This window comes from Crocuta crocuta, unplaced genomic scaffold, assembly GCF_008692635.1.
Source record: "Crocuta crocuta isolate KB4526 unplaced genomic scaffold, BGI_CrCroc_1.0 scaffold7, whole genome shotgun sequence".
Classification (NCBI taxonomy): domain Eukaryota; kingdom Metazoa; phylum Chordata; class Mammalia; order Carnivora; family Hyaenidae; genus Crocuta; species Crocuta crocuta.
Genome location: NW_027531904.1, coordinates 11,110,629 through 11,117,674, shown reverse-complemented (window position 1 = coordinate 11,117,674; position 7,046 = coordinate 11,110,629). Strand labels below are relative to the sequence as shown.

Here is a 7,046-nt window from a genome sequence, read left to right as displayed (position 1 = left end):
TGCTCTCGGGGTCCCGGGCGGTTCCCTCCTCCGTGTTGGAAGCGGCAGCTCTCCATCCAGCCTGGTGGCGCCTCGCACCCGATGTGCTGCCATCTAGTGAGCGACTTCCTGGACTAACATCTCGGAAAGGAGAGAACTCCGCCCCGTGAGGACCTCCTTCGTGTCACGGGTTTGCTCTGGTTACAAAAGTGAATTGATTCGTTGTAGAAACATTGGAGAAGACAAAAAATTGTAAAGAAGGAAATCAAGATAACCTATAAACTGCATCTCGGAGATCACTGGTTTGGTGTGTGCGGGCCCTGGAACCAGATAAACGTGCATCAGAGTCTGGATCCGAGAACCGCTGTCTCCCTTCTTCCCAGAACTTGGCCACGGGGCCCCTGGCAACCCCTCTTCCACGTGTAGCTGTCGTTAGCGCCGGTCTCCGGGTGGTGCCGGGCCCCTGGTCCCGAGGCACACTCCCCAGCTCCCCGGCCGATAAGCGGGGCCGTGTGTTTAGTTCCGACCAGTGAGTTGTAAGTGGAAGTGACGTGTGTCATTTCCAGGCTGGAGCCGTAAGCTGCCAACGCCAAGTCTCTCTAGAGTTTTCTTCCCTCTGCAAGGATGACAGGCAAGGTGGTGAACCGGTCCTCAGCTGACCCGGGGGAGCCGCGTCACAGCAGCAAAAACCCGCCATGCTGTGTGCTCCTGGGGCCCTGAGCCTGTTGGGGTTGTCTGTTGTAACAGCGCACCTCGCTCCGCCCTGACTGCGAAGCCAGCTTTCCTAGTCCGCATCTACTCTCAGGTTAGGGGCCTCTCAGACGCTGCAGCACATCCCCAACTAAGCCCGTCAGCCACTCGCCTCTTGCCCATCTCAGCCACCGGCACCTGCACCACTGCAGCCGATCAGATCAGAAACACGGCCGCCACTCCCTCCTTCCCTCTTCCCGACCACGGCATCCAGTCAACCGCCGCTGGCCCGCTCTGTCTCTGTAACGTCTCGTGAGCTCGTCCCTTCTCCCAGGACCACTTCTGGGTTAGGATCCCTTCATCTTTCACCATAACAGACCACAGCCCCCGTGGTGGCTCCTTGCTCACAACCACATCCTCCCCAGTTCCCGTCCCCCTTTGCAGATGTGGCTGGATGCCTGACCCCCCTGCCCCAGGGCCGAGGCCAGACTCCTTAAAATGCCATTAGAAACCTAGGTGGCCCACCCTCGCCACCACGGCTTCATGTCTGCCGCCTGCCGCCGACCCTTTGCTTTGTGCTCCGGGCAGACCGTGGTCCAGGCGCCGCCGGCCTGTCCGCTGGCACTAAGTGCCCCAGAGGCTCCAGCCAGGGCCGTGTCACCCTTGAAGACATCACACCCTTTTCCACGTCCCGGCTTCTTCTTTTTTTTNGACGCTTAACCGACTAAGCCACCCAGGCGCCCCTCCACGTCCCGGCTTCTGAACGTGGCCGCTGCTCTGTTGGAAACACTCACGTCTTCTTCCATCCCAAAGCCTGGCCCTCGCCGTGTCGGATCCCAGCCTCAGCTCAAATCTCACTCCCTCGTCCACTAGTGGCAGCCCTGGCTTCCTCGGACGTGTTGTGGTGCCTCGGTTTCCCCTTCTCAGAAGTTGGCCCTCATGCAGCCTCTCGCAGCTGCGTCCAGGGCGATGTCTGGCACGTACAAAGGACTTGCTATGTCAGCGGAACGCATGCTTGAAAAAGAAAGAGTCCTCGATGGGCACACGTTGGCTCCTGGTCAGCACCCGAAAGTGCCCAGTGGCCACGAATCTCTCAGTTAGCTCTGGAATCTGTTCTAGGATTGGCTCCACGTTGGGTCCACACACTGGGTTTTTGGGAGATGGGACCACCCCTCAGCCGCAGGTGGCCTTGGCTTTCTGTGCCAGATTTTCCTTCTGTGACATGTGTCTACTTCCTAGGGGGTTTGAAAGGATTAAATAACATAATGCATGTAAACCCCGCTGCAGCCTGTCTGGCCCACGAAAGGGGCCGAGTTGGTTTGCAAACCGGCCCCACCCACAGAGGGCTGGGGGGGGAGGGGCAGCCCACTCCTGCTGGCAGGTGGCAGATTTAATAAGCCGGGGAATTTACCCGCCAGGCTTGTCTTGATGGCCTCACGACCAGTGGGTCTTTGCGTCCACCCTCCAGAATCATAGAAGTTCATAGAGACGCCTTACCTGGGTTCACTGTGCCTGACGTCCAGACGGCCTCAGCCTCTGCGTCCTTGAACGTGGCTCTCATCCTGGGGACAGCAAGCACACGTACGCTCCGAGGACAGGAAGGGGTGAGGAGGCTTCGACTGTCTAGGTCTGGCTCACCGGCACTGACCTTCCCCAACAGCCTGTTGAATGTCGGCTATCAGTGTTATGGTTACCATCCTGGCACTGAGTGGTGGGCTGGGACTCGCAGAGCTCCGCGGTCCCTTTCAACAGTGACTGAACTTGACCTCAGAGTCGGGGGTCGTGTGCGGGGAGCAAGAGCCCTAGGGAGCGGCTTGTCCTATGGGATTGCACCGCGAGGGAGGCAGCCATGGGTAAAGAGCGGGATGTGTTCTGGGACCGAGGGCGGGTGGAGGCCGCGGCCGTGGGCAGAGTCCCCGGGCCACGCGGGCCTGGCTGTCCTCCCCGAGTGACAGGGCTTCCGCGCCGCCGAGGCGGCTGACGAGCGGCCAGGCTGCGGCCCGCGGCGCGTCCGGGCTATTTTGGGAACGGTTCCGTAATGGTTTTGCCTCCAGGAGCTCAGGGGAATGTCTCCCTGCCCGCAGTGTGGCCCTGATGTTCCCAGAGACGCTAATTGGAAGTCAAGTGCTCTCTTTCCTGCTGAAGGAAATGTCAGTTTCTAATAATACTCTGCTACGAGGCCACATCAGGCCCAACGCCCCATCGCTGGCCTTCAGGCCTCAGACGCGCCCTCCGCTCGGCCTCGGCACCGCCGCTGCGGGTGTTTCTCCTCTGGGCTGGCCTCCCCGGCTTCGGACTCTGTGGGGTCAGAGGTCTTGCCCTTGAGCGGGGGACGAGCCACCAAGGGCTGTGATGAGAGTTTCACTAGATTTCAAGCTGCCGCCTGGTCCCATTGAGTTGTTTGTGCCACCGGGAAAGGAGTCTCCACCTGGCCAAGGTCACCGCCAAGGTCACCGCCACTGATCATGAGGTCGAGACCGGGCTGCTGTCACCGAAGGGGGACAGGGAAGAAGTATTTGCCGCACAGCCCCCCACCGGCTCCGCTGTAGCCCAATTTCGATGGAAAATGAGCAGGTGTTACAGTCAGAGCCTGAGAAGGGCTCAGACCACAAGGCCACCTGCACGAGACCCCCCGGATCAGAGGACAGGCTCACTCAGAGTGGGGGGGTCTCAAACGCGCAGGGGAGCAGGCAGACAGCGAGGACGGGCTGTGACCCCCAGACACGCTGTGACGGCAAAGCGCGGTTCACCCCTCACCTCCTTCCTGTAAGTTCCGGAAGGCGGAGGAGGGTGCTTTCAGAATGTGGAAACGGCGCCGGGTGTGAGCGGTGGGGGGGGCCACGCCGGCGATGGGTCCCCCACATGCAGGGCTGCGGCTCGGCCCCGNGCCTCTCAGGGAGTGTCCGAGGCTAGGCAGCCAGCGCGCCCACAGGCGCGGCCCCTCCCGGCACGGCCTGGTGACCGGGGGCCTGGGGCTGGAAGATCTGGTCCCCCCGCCAGTTTGGGAAACCTCTCGAGGGACATCTGAGCTGCGGAGGCTCCCGTAGCACCTGCTGAGGGCGTGTCTCACGTGCCGTTCGACCCTTCCTTCTGCCCGTCCCGCTCCCTTCCTCACCCACGGGGGCCACCCTCCCGTGTCCGTGCACCCAGTCCCCGAGGGCAGGCGCCGGTCAGCGAGGTGGCCTCCGGGGAGCGTCCTTCATCCCTCGGCTTCGATGGGGCCCGGTCCGGGGCCGAGGGCACGCGGGCCACGCCCTAAGTTTGCCCCCGTGAACCGCATGGGACCAGTAGACGACATTCGTGGGATGAGGGTTGTTGGCTGCAAGTCGCTCGGCTTATTCGCGTCTCCGTCTAGTCAGGAGTCATTAGGCTGTCCCCTCTCTATCCACTCACCTAAAGTGCTGAACTCACAAAAGCTCTTTGCACGCCACCCGCTGGCAGGGGCGGGGTGGGCGGGGCCCCCCAGGTCCCCTCTGGCCGGTCGCTGGGCCCCCTGCGCTCCGTTCCGCACGAGAGCACTCGCATCGGGTGTGCTTCCCCCACTTCCCCACCTACGCCCTGGAAGCCCCTCCTTTGGAGCAGCGCACCCCGCCTCCGCCCCAGACAGGTTTGTGCGCTCATCTTAATTTGGAAATAATCACCACAAATTGGATTTCTGTTCGGCGCCTCCCACGCTCCCCTATTAACTCCGCACGTTAACAAATACCAGAACACTCCTGTGAAAATATTTCTTCCTCGGAGGCCGCTGTTCCTTGCTGCAGCCCCCTCTGTTTAGTGCCATCTGACGGGAGCTGACTGGAGACTTAATTATGCTCTTCCTGAAACCTGCCATGCGTCTGTCAGACACACGGCGAGAAGAGCCAGGACGGAGGCCGAGGCCGTCTCCCCGGAGCCGCACGCAGACACAGAGAGAGAAGCGCATCAGCGAGGGACAAGCGCTCACCTTCAAACAGATGCGACTGCAACCCCCAACCGTAGGTCTGAAAGGTGTCACCAGAGATGGAAGTTTCTCGAATCCAAAACGGGGGCTTCTCCACCCCGGGGAGGCAGCGTGTCTGCCGCAGTCACTGTGACACCTCTATTTGGAGGGGACAGATGGGGCTCGGGGGGTGGGAAGCCCAGGAGAAAGGTGGGGAATGTACCTTCCAGATCAGGGATTCTAAGCGGGGGGACTCGTGGCGGTGTCTGGGGACATTCTTGGTTGTCACAGCCTGAGGGGGGAGGGGAGGTGCCACTGGCATCTGGAGGGGGGAGGCCAGGGGGCTGCGAAACATCCTTCAGGACACAGGACGGCCCCCCCACAGGACATGGGATGTTCCCTCCCCACAGGACACAGGACGGCCTCCCCCCAACGGGACACAGGATGGCCCTCCCCCATGGGCCATAGGACATTCCCCCCCCCCACAGGACATGGGACACAGGACGGCCCCCCCCATGGGACACGGGACGGCCCCCCCAGGACACGGGACAGCCCTCCCCCACAAGACATGGGACGGCCCCCCCCATGGGACACAGGATGGCGCCCCCCAGGACATGGGACAGCTCTTCCCCACGGGACACAGGATGGCTCCCCCATGGGACATGGGATGGCGCCCCCCAGGACATGGGACAGCTCTCCCCCACGGGACACAGGACGGCCCTCTCCATGGGACATGGGACGTCCCCCCCCACAAGACATGGGACACAGAACAGCCCCCCCACGGGACACAGGATGGCCCCCCGCACAGGACGTGGGACGGACCCCAGCACAGGGTGATATAGTCCAGAAGGTCCCTGGTGCGGGGGGTTGGGATCTGCTACAGACGTACAGGCCCCACCGTCTTGGTCCACAGATGAGCCGTGTCGCTTGGAGCAGAGGGGCGATTCGGCCCCTCCCGCCACACCCTCGGTCTCATTGGCTGTCTGGAGGGTGTTTCATCGAAACCCTGCTGTGCTGGTTACAAATCGGCTCCTCCAAACGCAGCTGGTAACTTCAGGTCAATAAACACAAACAAAACCACAAGTTGTATATCCATAATGATAAAAGTTTAAGGCAAAAAGAGAAAGACAAAAGGGGGACATTTATAAAGATGAAATTTATAATTTCCCACGAATATATGGCCCTTCTAAATCCTTAAATACTAAGTAAAATAACATCAACATAACTCTTTTTTTAAGCTGCCAAACAGGATGGGGGGTTGACTAGAAAGTATGGCACATCATGTTTCACGAGACTGCACTTCTTTCTTTTTTTAATTTTCTGATGTTTATTCATTTTGAGAAAGAGAGAGTGGGGGGGGGGGCAGAGAGAGAGGAGACACACAGAGAGAGGGAGGAATCCGAAGCAGCTCCAGGCTCCGAGCTGTCAGCACAGAGCCCGACGCGGGGCTCGAACCCACGAACCGGGAGGTCATGACCTGAGCCGAAGTCAGACGCTTAACCGACTGAGCCCCCCAGGCGCCCCTGCAAACATGACTCTTCTATGCACTGGGAAACCAAAAGTTTATTTCAGTCGCTTTATTGTGCGATTTGCTTCATGGCGGTGCCCGGGGACCACCCTCCACACCTCCACGTGTGCACGGCAGCGGAGATGTTACCTCGGGTCACGCTGGGTTTAGCAGACCTCCCTCCATACAACAGGTCTGGGTATTACGAATAATGAAATAAACTCTGCACCCTAACAACAGACATTCATTTCTTTTCAGGAACCTATGGAACTTTTATTTGAAAACATATTAATATTCACATGACAGCAAACTACAGAAATAGTGCCGCGTGTATTCCCGATCCAAAGCAATCAAACTACAAAGACCAAAACATAAATAAAAAACCTCGGTCTGCTTGGGTTTTCATCTTCTTCTTAAACAACCCTGTGTCACAAAGGAGACCAAACTGAAATTCTAATGCTGTGCTGCCCAATATCCTGGGCAGCTGAAACGTGGCTACCCTGCGCTAAGGCTGCTGCGGTTGTGAACACGCTAGATTTGCGAGACTTAAAATGAAAAAATAATGTAAACTGTCTCATGAGTATGTTTTTTTAATTGATTACATGTTTAAATGATAATATTTGGAGTATTTTGGGTTAAATAAAATATATCGTTAAAATTAAGTCTACCCATTTCTTTTTTTTACTTTTTAAATGTGGATACCGTACACTTAAAAATGACAGAGGTTGGGGCGCCTGGGTGGCTCAGTCGGTTAGGCGTCCAGATTCGGCTCAGGTCATGATCTCAAGGTTTGTGGGTTCAAGCCCCGCATCGGGCTCTGTGCTGACAGCTCAGCCTGTTTCCAATTCTGTGTCTTCCTCTCTCTCTGACCCTCTCCTGCTCACGTTGTCTCTCTCTCAGAAATAAATAAAATTTAAAACAATTTTTTAAAAAATGACAGATGTTGGGGTG

At 58.1% G+C, this 7,046-nt stretch overlaps 1 long non-coding RNA gene across 2 annotated transcripts in view; it reads left to right on the top strand.

Annotated features, from left to right (window-relative positions):
* LOC144240078 (uncharacterized) overlaps window positions 1–6,715 on the top strand; it is a 20,059-nt gene extending 13,344 nt beyond the window's left edge. Inside the window, exons 3-5 of one of the 2 annotated variants that reach the window (XR_013337559.1) lie at window positions 4,513–4,643; window positions 5,502–5,645; window positions 6,354–6,715. This is a non-coding gene — a long non-coding RNA (uncharacterized LOC144240078). Of the gene's footprint in view, window positions 1–3,590; window positions 4,644–5,501; window positions 5,646–6,353 lie in introns of those variants that run through there. The other variant, XR_013337558.1, reaches the window with a different exon arrangement.
* The last annotated feature ends 331 nt before the right edge of the window (window positions 6,716–7,046 follow it).